This window comes from Argiope bruennichi, chromosome 7, assembly GCF_947563725.1.
Source record: "Argiope bruennichi chromosome 7, qqArgBrue1.1, whole genome shotgun sequence".
Lineage (NCBI taxonomy): Eukaryota > Metazoa > Arthropoda > Arachnida > Araneae > Araneidae > Argiope > Argiope bruennichi.
Window position 1 is genome coordinate 112,991,336 of NC_079157.1, and position 15,541 is coordinate 113,006,876.

General features: G+C 32.2%; 1 long non-coding RNA gene across 1 annotated transcript; it reads left to right on the top strand.

Moving 5' to 3' along the window:
- The first annotated feature begins 6,701 nt into the window (after positions 1-6,701).
- On the top strand, positions 6,702-13,235 carry LOC129975972 (uncharacterized). The gene is made up of 5 exons (XR_008785063.1): positions 6,702-6,805; positions 6,910-7,096; positions 8,117-8,744; positions 8,892-9,023; positions 10,821-13,235. It is a non-coding gene; the product is annotated as an uncharacterized LOC129975972 (long non-coding RNA).
- The last annotated feature ends 2,306 nt before the right edge of the window (positions 13,236-15,541 follow it).

A 15,541-nucleotide genomic window follows, 5' to 3' on the forward strand; every position in this document is an offset into this window, starting at 1 on the left:
ATTTTTAATAGGAACTTTCTTAGAAAACTCAATGTATTTCATGATTTAGACTATTGGTAAGATGATTATTGCATAAAGGCACTTCAAATGCATTTATTTTCTATACAATAAATTAAATAAGGAAATGGACTTTTTACAGCTGTATCGAGTTCCGCTTGCTTTAAAGAATGGGAATATAAAATTTCCTTTTAAATATTTCGCTGAAATTTGTTACGAATTTTTATTTGTAATATTTAGTATTTGTTTGATTGCATTATATACGAAGTGACTTTACAATTATTCGATTTGCAGAAAAAATGCCTGTCTAAATATTTTTGTTATTAGATTCGAAAGTGTATAATTTTGAAATTAATGTATAAAATTACATTCTTAACTGATAGCTTTAGAATTAATTACAGCATGCGATTGAAATGTGGAAGCAAACAAATACTTGAATTTTATTACAGCATATCAGATTTAATGTTTTTAATTAAATTTAAAAAATTAATGCACAAAAATAAAATTAGTATCAATGGAAAGTTCGTTTTGAATTGGTAAGAAAAAAAAAAATAGCTTTTTTATGTCACATGTTCTGGAACTATCGAAGAAAATTTTCTATCCATTATTAGAAATTTTGGAATAAATTTAACTTTTAATTAAAAATTTAAATTTTGAAAAAATGATTTTTTCGTGAATTTTATTCTTCAAGAAGGCATTGTTAATCTGATAGATTTAAGTTCAAATATCTGTCCAAAGAACGTTACACTCATTACTTAGTGTCATTATATCTCACAATTTACAAAAAATTCAGTAACCTAATAATAGGAAAAATTTCTTAAAGAAACGAGGTAATTAATGTAGGCAGAAAATTTTGGTAGACCATGCTTCTAATAACCCGTAACTGTTAACACATTAAAGATACACACGAAGATGGGCATTTCAAAAAATCTTCGCCCACCTAATTTGAACAAATGTCAATACTGATAAATTTTTGATTCCATCGTTATGGTATGAAAAAATTAATGCAGTATAAAACATAAAACTAGTTTTACATACTTAAAATGTAGGTCCACACTTTTTTCAGCTGCTCTTTCTAGTTGCTTTGATTTTTGAGAGTACATTTTGCAGAATCGTCGCACAGTTCTAGTTTCGCGTCGTGGTTTTCTTAACAAGCATTCATTTGGAGAAATGCAAATTTAAATTTTATTAGCATAACATCTAAGCTACGGCTATCACTAGTGAATCTTATGAAATAAAATAAGATGATTTCAAGTCCAGAAACACTTAAAACTTCTTGTAAGATAAACTTTTCTTGTCAATGAAAGCCGAACACGGTATTTTTTCCTTGATCTTACGCGAAATGTTAGTAAAAGCATAGCAATTATTTCCGTATGAATGAATATAAAATGACATTCTTTGCATTTTGAAAAAACAAACTAATTCTTGTAATTTCTTATTTATGATTTGAGCAAAGATTAACCACAATTTCTATTCCAGCTCATCAATTCCCAAAAGATCATTTTGACTGAGGAATTGAAGCGACACGTGTATTCTCGCACCCAATGGACTGCATACATTGAAACAACCATCGCTGCTAGTACCATTCTTTCAAGTTCTCGATACTGATTCCAAGATTTAAGAAAAAGGACACCATCTTAATCACACAGTGCCATGCCATTTCCGGAAGACGGTGGCCGATATTTTCTTTTGGATTTCCCGCTGTTATAGTGTTGGACTAACCAGGTATGTCTGCATTGTGGCATCCAAATCACTTAAAAGTTTACTTGCATCGAATATTCGGATGTCGTGAATATTTCTTCCCTATTCTTTCAGAATATTAGAGGATCAGATTTTAATGCTTTTCAGGAATTCAAGAATTGAATTTCTGAAATTAAAAACATTTTGAAAAAGAGGAAAGATAATTTGGAATGCAAAGAAATAAAATTCACTTTCGGAAATGAATATTAAATCGCGAAGCAAAAGTAACATGGCATTGATTACTAGCTTCTAAAATTAAAACAGAAAGATCAATATTTTTTCGATGCAATATATTATAAATGAAAAGATAAATTTTCCGAAACGAATCTCAAACTAAAATTCAATTTTATACTCGTGATTTTCGCGATTATTAGTTTGGAGATCCACTCATCATCTAAGTATTGATTATAACTTTGTCTAAAGCTTTTCATTTAGCCCCTGAAATTGTTTCTTCTCGGGATACTTCTAACAAATATCGAATGATTCATCTAACTTCCTTACACTTCCTAGGGTTTCTTCCTTATACAGCTTTTACTTATTTTAGTAAATATATTCAGTAAATGTATTTGAGTAAATCAACAATCCAATTTTGTTGATTACATGCCACTACCAACTTTTGCTTGCGATAGAATTAATCTCGGATTGCGTATTCAAATAATTTTTCGGTAATTTGAAAAATTAAATTTAAATACTTAATTAAAAGATGAATACAGATGTTGTTGCACCTTAAGAGTTTTGTAGTGTATGCTTCTTCTAAGACGAGGAATAAATTATTGATTCTGATATTAAGAGTCCAAACATCGACTTAATTTTCTGCTCTACAGATTAAGGAATTAGGTTCCCAAATGTACTTTAGAGAAACGATTAAGTGCTAAATGATTAAGAACATTTCAAGGATATCAAAGTTTGAATATGCATGATGAAAATTAAGTTTGCCTTGTTGATGGTTAAAATGTAAGTCGATTGAAAAGATTTTAAGCTTTGAGTGGTTTTCGGAATTATCGAATATTTTTAAGAATAATTCCTGATGAGTGATAAGTCGATTTTCCATTACTATTCAAACTGGGAAGCAAGAGTATATAAAATTATTGAATTTTAACTGATTTTACTAAACATTTTATAAAACGTTAAATGGCGTTATTTTAAAATTAGAATAATAATTAAGTCTCCTCGTTGCTTTGTATTTGGAATTCATAGTACATATGGAAATTGCCGACCTCTATCTTAAACCTTTTGTTGCTGTTTGATTTAATTCATTGCTTCTTCAATTGCTTATTCCAAGTTTCATATTTAATTATTAAAAATTAAATAATTATTATTAATTCATAATTGACTAATAAAAATCAATTTAAATTTTGTCATTAGTCTTATTTCCCTTCTTATTTTGTCATCATTCATTTAGATTATACATTAATGGGTTAATATACATTCATTTACATTAATGGAAAAAATATATTAATATATAAATATTAATCTATATACTGTTTCCCTGCTTTAATCAAATGTGCAGCTCATCAAAACTAGTATAAAAACAGCTGATTTCGGTGTTAATTTAGTACAAAATATAGTGTTCGCGTTGCAGTGGGTAGACTGACATGCATTTTCTCAGATTGAGAGGCATTATACGAATGAGAATTGAACAACAATGTGTATTCCTGATGTCTCGTCTTATGCATGGACATGATGTATGGAATAAAATTAATGCATTTTCCTTTGGGAGTTGTATGATTAATTTGTGCAATATCGCATTCGGCAGTGAATGGAGTAATATAGAGGAATGAGGGAATAGTCAGTGTGTGATATGAAAGAACTGTAAGTTATTTCGCCATGGGTTATGCAAAAGAACTGTCTTCACGGTGAACTTGTCGTGTTATCCGATAGAGTATGCAGGGTTGAGTATTGGGAGTTTGTGGTTGTCGTGGAATGAGTGTTTGCAAGGGGAAGAATTTTTATTGGATATAGCGTTGCTAGTGTAGGTAATGCTTCTAAAATCGCGGATTAGAGGTGAAATTGGCGATGTAAACAAAGATTAAATTGGGGTTTCATAGTAGTGTCGGCGGAGTGAGCAATGCGTGTGTTAATTGAGATTTCTCGGTGGTGTCGGCGGAGTGGGCAATGCATGAGTGTGTGAGTTGGGGTTGCGGGATGGTGTGGGCCATGCTTGTGTGTGTGAGTTGGGGTTGCGGGATGGTGTGGGCCATGCTTGTGTGTGTGAGTTGGGGTTGCGGGATGGTGTGGGCCATGCTTGTGTGTGTGAGTTGGGGTTGCGGGATGGTGTGGGCCATGCTTGTGTGTGTGAGTTGGGGTTGCGGGATGGTGTGGGCCATGCTTGTGTGTGTGAGTTGGGGTTGCGGGATGGTGTGGGCCATGCTTGTGTGTGTGAGTTGGGGTTGCGGGATGGTGTGGGCCATGCTTGTGTGTGTGAGTTGGGGTTGCGGGATGGTGTGGGCCATGCTTGTGTGTGTGAGTTGGGGTTGCGGGATGGTGTGGGCCATGCTTGTGTGTGTGAGTTGGGGTTGCGGGATGGTGTGGGCCATGCTTGTGTGTGTGAGTTGGGGTTGCGGGATGGTGTGGGCCATGCTTGTGTGTGTGAGTTGGGGTTGCGGGATGGTGTGGGCCATGCTTGTGTGTGTGAGTTGGGGTTGCGGGATGGTGTGGGCCATGCTTGTGTGTGTGAGTTGGGGTTGCGGGATGGTGTGGGCCATGCTTGTGTGTGTGAGTTGGGGTTGCGGGATGGTGTGGGCCATGCTTGTGTGTGTGAGTTGGGGTTGCGGGATGGTGTGGGCCATGCTTGTGTGTGTGAGTTGGGGTTGCGGGATGGTGTGGGCCATGCTTGTGTGTGTGAGTTTGTGGCATTAGCGGCATGAGTAAACTGTGTAGGGACGTGAAAATTTTGGATTGAGAATGGTGTTGGTGGCATGGGTCATGTGTGGATTGTAATTTCAGGCTGTTTTTTCATCAGTGTGGGTGGTGTGTGGGCTTTGGTTTTCGAGTGGTGTTGGCAACTTGGAGTGTGTGTGTGCGCGCGTGTGTGTGTGTGTGTGTGTGTGTGTGTGTGTGTGAAATTATCGAAATGAAAAAACGGGACCGCATTTTTGTACTAAACATGGATTTGCTACTAATAATAATTCAGGGCTTTTTAATTCTGTCTTCTGACCAATATTTCGTAAGAAGTTTGGCTATAGACAGTAAAGAGTTTAAAATGCTTCATTGAAATATGTAATTGACACAATGCTTAAGTAATTTTAAAGTGAATTGGGTTTCATATTTAAAAAGAAATTTAAAGGTAATTTAAAAACCATCTAGTATTTAAATCCCATCAGTCTGGCGGTTACTAATTTTTCTCTTCTGATGTATGATAAAATATCTTTCTCCCACTGGGAATAATTTGAACCCGGTAGAAAGATTGAACAGTAAAGTAATAGATAAATCGATTGGATTATCGAAATCCATTTTGTGGCCTATCAGAAAATGAGAACTCTCTGCTCAGATCAACAATTGCAATTCATAACGATTATTATCAATAATTGAAATTGTTTATGGTATATTAATTATCGATACGTGGCATTTCTATGCATGCTTTCTGATGGGCCAAATAGATTCAAATTCATATTTCGTTAAATTTGAGATTATTTTTAAAGGACACCTGCCTGTAAAAGTTTCCACGATGGAATCCGATAAGAATACAAATTATCGCAATTGAATTGAAATAAAAATATTCTAAAAAATAAATATTTATATTTTCGAATAATTTTTACTTATTCTTATTTAAAATTAGCGACTGATTAAATTAAGAAATTAAGCGTAGATTAATTTCTGTTTAAAAGTTGCCTAGTTATCATATAAATTTCAATTCGCTATTCTTGCCATTTAGAAAGGTAATAACTCATATCCGTTAATGATTAGTTATTAGACATTTCGTAATTTAACCACCTTTTTTCTCAATTTCTTTACATTACTAATACATAATATAAAAGTTATCTTTTGGGTCCCATTGTTTTGGCTATCTATATTTGTCTAATTGACGTAACAATTTGGAATTCCATCGGTAAAAAAACTCTAATTTGATCCCATCTGGAATATCCATCAACCTTAAAAATACTAGATTTTTTTGAGGTGCAACACATGGAATTTCTACTGAATAAAATAACTGAATATAATAACCTATTTGAATCCCCACCCTTTAAAGAACCTAGAAATAATTTGTTTCATGCCTTAACTCGAAAATGGAAGTTTGAATGACCCCATATATTGAATGTGAACGAATTCTAATTGTCTTTGAATTCAATAAAAGAATCTGCCAGAACAGGAATGGGAAAAACTTTTAGAAATTGTGTTGATTCATTAAGCATTCGAGATAAGTTATAAAATGAAGCTATTCGGAAATTTATTTAGACAAATTTCTTATTACACTTTTCTTGGTCTAGACGGATAAAAAAAAGTAACATCCTTTACATAAATCTTTAAAAATATATGAAATATTGCTTTAAGACGAAGACGTCTGTTCTATTTGAGAGCAAATTTTCTTATTATAAACAAAAATGTAAGCACGGAATATTTCAGTAATTCATAGCTTAACAATTTAAAAATAATCCCTAAACAGTTAATTGCCGTTCAGATGTTTTTAAACTATTTGTAAGCTTCTAAAATGCATTAAAATCTGCACATTTGTGTAGATTAAATAGGGAAAAAATATTAATCTCTGAATATTCAACACAAGTGGCTTTTAAGTTACGAGCATGCTATAATTATGTGGATTTTACAAGGTATAGTCTAATGATAGAGGAAAGAACCATGGTGATTGTTTCCTGTGACCTTTTTTACAAATGAGCAGAATGAATTAATGTGAATTTGACGAGTTTTTTTAGTAGAAGTAACAGGAGGCAATGCTGTTTTACTGGAACAATGGCTCAACTCCATTCCCAAATTAGTAGTGACTGTTTTTCCGCTTTTGATGAAGTATTAATAGCAGCTATCTGGATGGAGAGGAAAATATTTTCTCAATTTTGGACAGGATTCAAATCGGTGATTTATGCTCCTTTTGTCGTATTGAAATGGATTCATACCGGTAAGTTGTGCTTATTTTGTCATATCGAAATGAATATAGGTTATAATTATTTGATTTACGAAGTGGTAATTAGAAGTATAAACATGTCCATTTTATTTTATTAGGTGTTCATAGGCTAGACCGCTCATTATCGATGCCATTTTGCTTGATAAAGGCACTCCGTCAGTCATCAGTAGTACTGATTTCTTAGTTTCAGGTCTATGCCATACTTCTACATTAGTTATGCTGGATGTGAGGAAGTACTCTCAAGATGATACGGTGAATTAATTGTATTAGAAGTTCAAGGACACGGTAAGTTCACGAATTTTAAAAACTAACAAAATGCCGTGGCATATGGTAACCATTTTAATTGGATCGTCTAGAAAGTAAGCTTCTGGAGGTTGCGATGAGATACGAAACATATTTCAAACTTTTATTGAAACAGATATAGCACTTTTAGATACCTCCCAGAACTATCGGAAATGAAATAAGTGTCATACTGTAAGATTGACTTCTCTTTGTAGGTTTTTAAATAATTGACAACCTTAGAATGGAATCAGCCCCGAAACGATCATCTGCATGGCCAGAAATCTTTTCAGGTAATGTCCTGTCGTAGTTTTAACACCTACGACAGGACAAACTGCGTATAGGGGATTCGGTTTTGTTTCTGTATGATATCCGAAAAACTTACTGTCTGGAATGACCAAGCATATTCTATTGTTACTTTTAAAAAATCATTTTTTTTTCAGTTCATTAATCGTAAAAAATAGGCTTCTTGATAAGGTCATCGAATTCATTTTTTTCCGGCATCTAAATATGACATGCCATAAAATTTGACATGCAACTTTAAAAAAATTAATGTTTCTTAAATGAAATTCAGTGTTTTAATCACTATATATGTTGTCGATTTTTTTGGGTGTCATAACATGTGACGAATAAACCTTATAGTAATTGTGCTTAACGGAGAATTAATAATTGGACGCACCATAATAATTTTAATTTCTTAAATGCTTCTATATCACTCGGAAAAGAATTGGAAACTTTTTTTAGCGAGGTGAAATTAAAGACTTAATTGAACTTTTTTCAAATGTATTTCAGATACTGTGAATAATTTCTTTTTTAAAAGGAAAATGAGCTAGAGCGAGCTTTAGTATTTCTTATTTAAAAGGCAGTTAATATAGTTTTATCAATGAAATCGTAAGCAAATTCTTTTCAGATTTTTAAATTATCGATATGGATTGAAAGAGCTGAAGTAAATTGTATAGTCTTGTATTTCATAGTATTTGTGTTGGTTTCATCCGATATAATACTAAAAATATTTAATCATTTCAGATGTTCACATGTTTGACCGAAATGATCACTGTCCAACAGATATTATCTGGAGCCTTTAGCAAGAGTATATCGGAATTTTGAATCTGAGGAGTATATTTTGGACAATGCTGAAAACATATGGTCTTCAATACGAAAACTTTTCGGAACTTAAATAATCTACACAGTTTATTGAAAGCGAAAGAAATGCTTAAAATTTTTACATATTCCACACAAATGTCTTCTAAGCAATGAGAGCTCCAGAATTACGTGATTTCATATTTATAGTATGTGAAAGGAGATAAAAGCCTTGACGATTGACGTTTTCATAAATGAACAGCGATAAATACTCATTTGAATGATTTCTTGGAATAATAGTATCTAGAACTTTAAATATAGCATCAACTACTTTATACCAGAAAGTTTTTTTTATGGATTTCTTTGCTTCCATTCAAAAGAGAGAACGTCATATAAAACAAGAGGCAAAAATCGTCTGCAGTCGATACAAAAGCATCTCTCTACAAAGAGCAATTGACATCATTTATTTGCACAATGGCATTTCATATTTGTCTTGAATGCCTTTGCATCTCTTGCAACACATTCCTTGCATATATCTAGATATCCAAGGAAGAACGATTGACAAATGAAATCGGTAAGTGCTCGAATTATGATAATTATCATAACGATGGAATATGATAAATTATCAAATGGTAATTAAAAATATAAAAATATGCTTTTTACTTTATTAGGTATTCAAAGGTCAGACAATTTACGACTTTTATTTATGCTGTTTTTCTAGATAAAAGCATGCCGACCGCTATCTATAGTAATATAATTTTCTGGATTCCATACACACGCCATCAAGACACAAATTCCGTCTGATGCGGAGGATGTTCTCTTAAGGTGACATCGAAAAATTAGTAATTAAAAGGTATGGTGAGTTGCTAAATTATAATAATAAAACATTCACAGTGGTATGACGGAAACCATTTTATTTGTATCCTTTAAAAAGTATCCTGGAAGGTTTAGATACATAAACCATAAACATTTAACAAAATAAATGCAGAAGTTACAGCTACCTCACAATATAGGAACTGAATTGACGTATCAGTCTCCGAGATCAGTTTCTATAAATTATATATAGATACTCGTTTATCTATAATGTAAATATTGTATATTTTTCTTAAATAGGTATTGAAGCATATGGTAGCCTGAGAAAGGAGTCGGGCTGTGTAGGCTTTCTTTCATATTGTCATTAGAAAAATGCAGCAGTCAGAGACCTTCGTTTATGATAAATACGCAAGAGGCATCTGTGTATTATTTTCTCTCCTTTTGGTCTTCAGTAAACTCTTCTGGAACGAATCGAACATATTTCAGTTGATACATAAATTTAAAATCCATCACAGTAATCGATACATACTCATATTAGTAAGATTCTCATTTATTTTCTCATACTGAAATGGTTATCCAGAAATTTTTTATTTACAACCCTACGAAAAGAAATGGGAATGTTTCGCGAGTTTTAAAGTTGTTTCCTCTCTACTATACACGAATGTCTTCATTTTCAGAGCATTTGAACAGTTCTGTGAACGTATCGAGAAATCTGATCCTACCATATTCTGCAATCAAACCATAACAGCGACTACTGGAAGGCGATTTGAACATTCATTATTTACACCACTTTTGACCATCTTAAAGAATAATTACTCGCATAGCTCGCGGAAGATTCTGGAATGATAAAATAATGCTTACTTATTTTTAAATTTTTTTGAAATTGTTATAAATACAGTGCACTCCCGAGTATCCGGCCTAATATAGCGGAAGGCAGACCGGATAACAAAGGCCGGATAGGCCGGAGTTCTGTGAATTCATTTCTTTGCCCACCAATACCAGAAGACAAAATTTTGATACCCAACTCAATATTATAAGACGTATTTTATCACTTCTTATTGAGTACTAAGCCTTCCATTTACCTTAAACCAAGTAGACTGTGAACGCGGCCGCGGCCCATTGAATCATAGATGTTGCCGGTAACGTGTCGAGTTAAAATAGAAAGCTCTGTACTGTTAGTTTCTATATGTTAATATACTGCACTGCACATTTCAAAAATTTATTATAAAACAGGTAAATTATAAAATATTAATTGTTCCCATTTTAACATAAATTCTGTAATCTTCATTATGATATACTTAAAAAAACATTAAACTCACCCCAAGAGCAATTTACGAATACTGTAAGTATTGTGTAATTATAATAAGGAAAAGTGAGATTCGTTGTACACTGACGAAACAATAAACGCAAGCAGAACGCTGCTCTTTTCTTGTCACAACTTGCATTTTGCACACGACATGTAGGAAGATAGTAGCAGACGCCCATTTGAACTGCCTTAGAAATGTTGCGAATGCAACGTCTTGCCTTCCTCAATTACAATAAAAGAGAACTAGGCCGGATAATACTGAAGCCGGATAGTGGCGAAGCGGATGTTCGAGAGGGTACTACAGTTTCGTTTTCAAAATACAAACTGTTAGTGAATCTAAAAATTCTAATTAAAATGTAATTTACTTTTCCTACTATTATTGATATCGTAAGAAAATTCCTTCAATTTTTTTTTTTTTTGAATTATCGATGTAGGCATGAAAAAATTAAGTCATTTATGCTGTAGCATTTAATAGAATTCTTGAGTTTTGGATTTAATCTATGTTGATTCAAATATTTAGAATCTTTTCAGATATTGGCATGTTTTGACGGAAGGGATCACGGCACAACAGAACATCCAGAGCCTTAATCAAGCGCATATTTGAATTCGGAGTCTTTACAATTATGGACGAAGATCCAACGTACGCAATTGAGTTTGTAAAAAATTTATAAATATTGAACCAAGCCCAAAATATAAATTTATTACTAAAAATTTATGAATATATAAATGTAAATGTGATTACGTATAAGGTCAACATTATATGAGATTACCAATACATCTTTATCCTATTTTAATAACAGGATAATGAATATTTAGATATTTTTGTACAATACTTTTGACAAGTGCAGAAATTCTTTATGAACTTGGTAAAGCTTGAAATGCTTGGAATATTTTCAATTCAAAACAAGTACTTGGCATATCAATTATTATTTATTGTTTAAAATTTTTTATTCGTATATCAACTCAACAAATTTAACATTAAAATATTGGTGTATATTAATTTCTTTCAAACGTGATAGTTTCTACTTTCTTTTTAAAAATGCTTATTTCTAAAAAATCTAAATTGGAGAAACATTGTTTATATGCTTAGTTTAAATTTTATAGTATAATAGATTTTCTAGTAATTAAAACTGTTTCTAACAAGACTGATTCGATTTTTTTCACTTAATCCCTTGCCTGCCGCAGGCGTATATATACGTCTGCCTAAGTCAATGTGTTAACTGCCCCTGTCGTATATTTACGTCTCGCAAATATATACATATATATATTCGTGGCACTGGGGACCGAATCTTGTAAGTTATCCTCGGTAGGCAAGGGGTTAGTTAAATTCTTATATTAAATCAATAAGTTAGTTGGCAAGCAGAACTCTCATTGACCCAGCAATAAAGGCAGGAATTGCAACTATTGCTACAGAACTATAATTATTATAAAATAATAACTAATTATTTAACTTTCATGCGGCATTCCTCCATCTTTGTCAGTGGTGAATGCATCTTTATAATGTTTGATTTGTTAAGATTATTTTTCGTCGCCGATTGCCGTAACACAACTCTAAATATGTGACTATTTTTATTATTGTCAATCGATTACTGTTATTTGCTACGTGTCATCACAATTGTTTGCAGTGTATTTTTCAACTTACCAACAAATACTATACAAATTGTAGTTCTAAGTTTTTGTTTTGTACTGAATATCAATGCTAGTAAGAGCAATCGCATTTTCTTTGTGTCGTGAACTTCACTTTATGATTATGAAATGGGTTGTACTAGTGATTATGAAATCAGAGTACTATATTAAAATATGCAGATAAGATTTCTTTTATGCTTAATTTCCTTTATATGGTTTTAAGATCTCTAAATTTTCAATCAACATTATGGTCTCGAAGCAAACTGGACTCTTAAAACTTGATATAATAAATACATGATACATATTTTTATGTTCACTTTAAAATATACCAAGAAAAAGAAAATCAAGGAAAGGCGGAATGCCTCTATACTGTGTGAAAGATAAAGCAAAAAACTACATTGTCAACATACATGTTTGCCTTCTTAAAGATTCTTTAAAATAATTTAGAAAATATTTTATAAATATTCCTCAACCATAAATCAAGTGTTTGCGCACATGTAACTAATTGTATTTTGATTTGAAAAAATATTTTAAGCTTATATTTTTTAATTTGATAATGCTAGAATATTGGAATCCTAATTATTCTAGAACTATGGGATACAGTAGATTGTTTTCTTTGATTATCTTTTCATTAACTTTCACTTCTGAAAATGTCATAAAGTGCTCAGCATTAATTACTCCGGAATCGAAATTTAAAGACGTGGTATCAAAGCTCATTAACTTAAATTTAATTGCCCTGCTTTCAGAAAAAATTCACCATATTCTATAGATATATTAAATTCTGTTTGTTGCATCCATTTGAAGTGACTTATTAAACTAAGATTTTACTCTCGTTAAATATATTTAAAGTAATAAAATTAGTAATAATTATTTTGGATGGAAAATTTAGTATTTATCTTACAATATCTCCTCATTTCGGCTTTAAATTTTACTATGTACATCCGCGAACAAAGGATATTTTGGTTGGCTCGGCCGGCCAGCCAATCAAAATATCCTATGATTCTTAAAAAGCATTGGATCACTGTGCTTGATCACCACGGCGATCAATATGCTTTTAAAGAAAATTGACGCTCTCGCGTGATTAGTGTGATTTAAAATCCATAAAAATCTACCCGAATAAAATCGCATTTATTGAGGGGAAAAAGTGAATGAATGCAATGAATGTTAAATGTAGAGTAGATAAGGGTTTTTTTTTTTTTTTTTTTTTTTTTTCTCAATATTACGAGAAAATTAGATTCTGATTTATCAACTTTCCAGAAGTATTAAATTTCCTAAACATTTTTCCGAATCATTTAAAAAAAAAAAATTCACTTTCACTTATTCAGATTGATCGAATCAATTAATATGCATTGAAGAAAATTTTATAATGAATTTTCAATTAAGATTTTGTCATTATGCAATAGTTTCTATAAATGTGTTTAATTCTTAAAATATATCTAAAGAATGTTTATATAATTTTCATTGCTGACATATATTAATTTTAGATTAAGTGAATGTTTTACATTTAAAACTGATTTAAATTATTAGATAAAATAGCAAAAAGTTATTTGATTTGACACCCGTATTGAATTCTGAATTCAATGCATTCATATGTTGTAATTGAAATCATTGAAAAGTGTATGCTGTAACAATGCTTTTTATGTTGTAATTATCTTGTAAATCTGTTTTTGTATATCAAATTTTCAAATAAAGTTTATGTACTTCGAATTCAATTTTGTATTTGATCACCAAATATTCTTATTTCGTTTCGAATAATTGTTTCTTTTGATATAAGTTTTTAATATTTCCTAGAAACTACTAATCTGACAAATGCGTGAACTGAATTTAAGACTGCATATAAATTCATCCTGTTTTTCCATTCCTAAAGAATATGGAAATGTTAATTATTAAAACTATCAGTTAAAAAAAATTATGCTATCAGTGAAAGGCCGAGTTTTTGGAACACAGCTGTTTCTCCAAAATAAGATTTTAAATATGTAATTTTTTTTCAGTTTTAATTCATTTTTATAACTTCAGAAGAATTTCTAAAATCGTACTATTACCATAAAAAGTCTGTAAACTTAACACTTTTGATATCGTTTCTGTAAGTAAAATTATTATTCACATGAGTAAAGTGCGAAGAATTGTTCGCAGGATCTCTATCATTCGTCCTGTTTTGTGGTTTATCATTTCGACTTGTTTCTAAAATTTGGATTGAATTTTATACCTTTTATTTCTATATTCCTCACTCATTGCTGTATCATTTGCCACTTCGGTTAGCTTAATTTTTAATTGCACTTCATCGTCAGCCTTAATTAACTAATTTAATTTTTCTATGAGCTCAATCTTTAAGATCAAGAGCTCATCTAGTTTTATTTTCTCAGAAATCAGATTTTAATTGTGATGTTGTCAAAGAAAATGTTGAACTGTTAATTGATAAGCTTCAATATTTAAGCATAATTGGAGCTTATTTGGAGAAACATTTGAAATCCGAAGAAACTGAGAAAAAAAATTTCAGACTTCAGAACATAATAAAGAAAAAGTAATTCAATGTAAATGTAGAGCATTATGCGCGTGTGTGAAGATAGTTGTATTTTGTTTTTTAAAAAAACTGAGAAGTATAACCATGGGAAAAAGAAACAGAATCTAAATTCCTGCGATAAAATTAGTACAATCGAAATCTTTTATGGGACCAAAAGACAAACATCTGTCGAAATTCTAAATATTTGTTTAGTCTGTAGAGTAAAGCAGCATTCACCACGAGGCCAACTATTGCGCGCAATGGAAGACCACGCCTACCTAAGGAACATCATGTGGCCTCAACCGAACAATGGCAAATAGTTGTCCTAATGAGACAACCAATAGCCATTTTTCCGTTGGGGCCACGTGATCTTTCTGAAGTATGCGTGATCTTCAATTACGCGCAATAGTTGGCCTCGTGTGAACGCTGCTTTAAAATAATGCTTTTCTTGAAGGGGGAATTAGAAAATCTTCTGTCGTGTTGTCTAGTGAACATCCGGTTGCAGAAAAAATTATCCCTTTAAAACATTATTTTTTAGGCCATGCAAGATGCATTCAAACAAAAAAATGACGAACTTAAGAGAAGAATTTTAGATCTAAAATATAGAACAAATGTAAGTAAAGTTATCCAGAATTGTGTGATCCATAAAAAATTTGTTTCTCGACCAATTGATTTTTCAACAGCTCTGTTACCAATTGATGTCTGAGAGAAGCTGTTGTGTTTGAGATCACAGGCTCAACATTGCTTGTCTTTTAGTTTTAAAAGGAATAGAGAAGTGCCGGATTGTTTCATTTTTAAGATTTCAGGATTGATTCATTTGTAATTGTGCTGTATATCGAGCAATCCATTTAACTACATTGTCAACAGAAAGTTTTCTATTATCGTGCAGAAGGGCCTCGGTGGCCTGGTGGTAAGGTCTCGGCTTCGGAACCGGAGGGTTTCAGGTTCTCGACCCGATTCCATCGAAGAACCGTCGTGTAAGGGGGTCTGTTGCACGTTAAATCCGTCATGACCAAACGTCCTCCCACTGGTGTGGTGTGGAGAGGGGGGCCCAGCTCGGGTGTCGTCCTCGTCATCTGACCGCGTTCAAAATGACGATGTACGTCCCAAAATAGCCCTAGTGTTG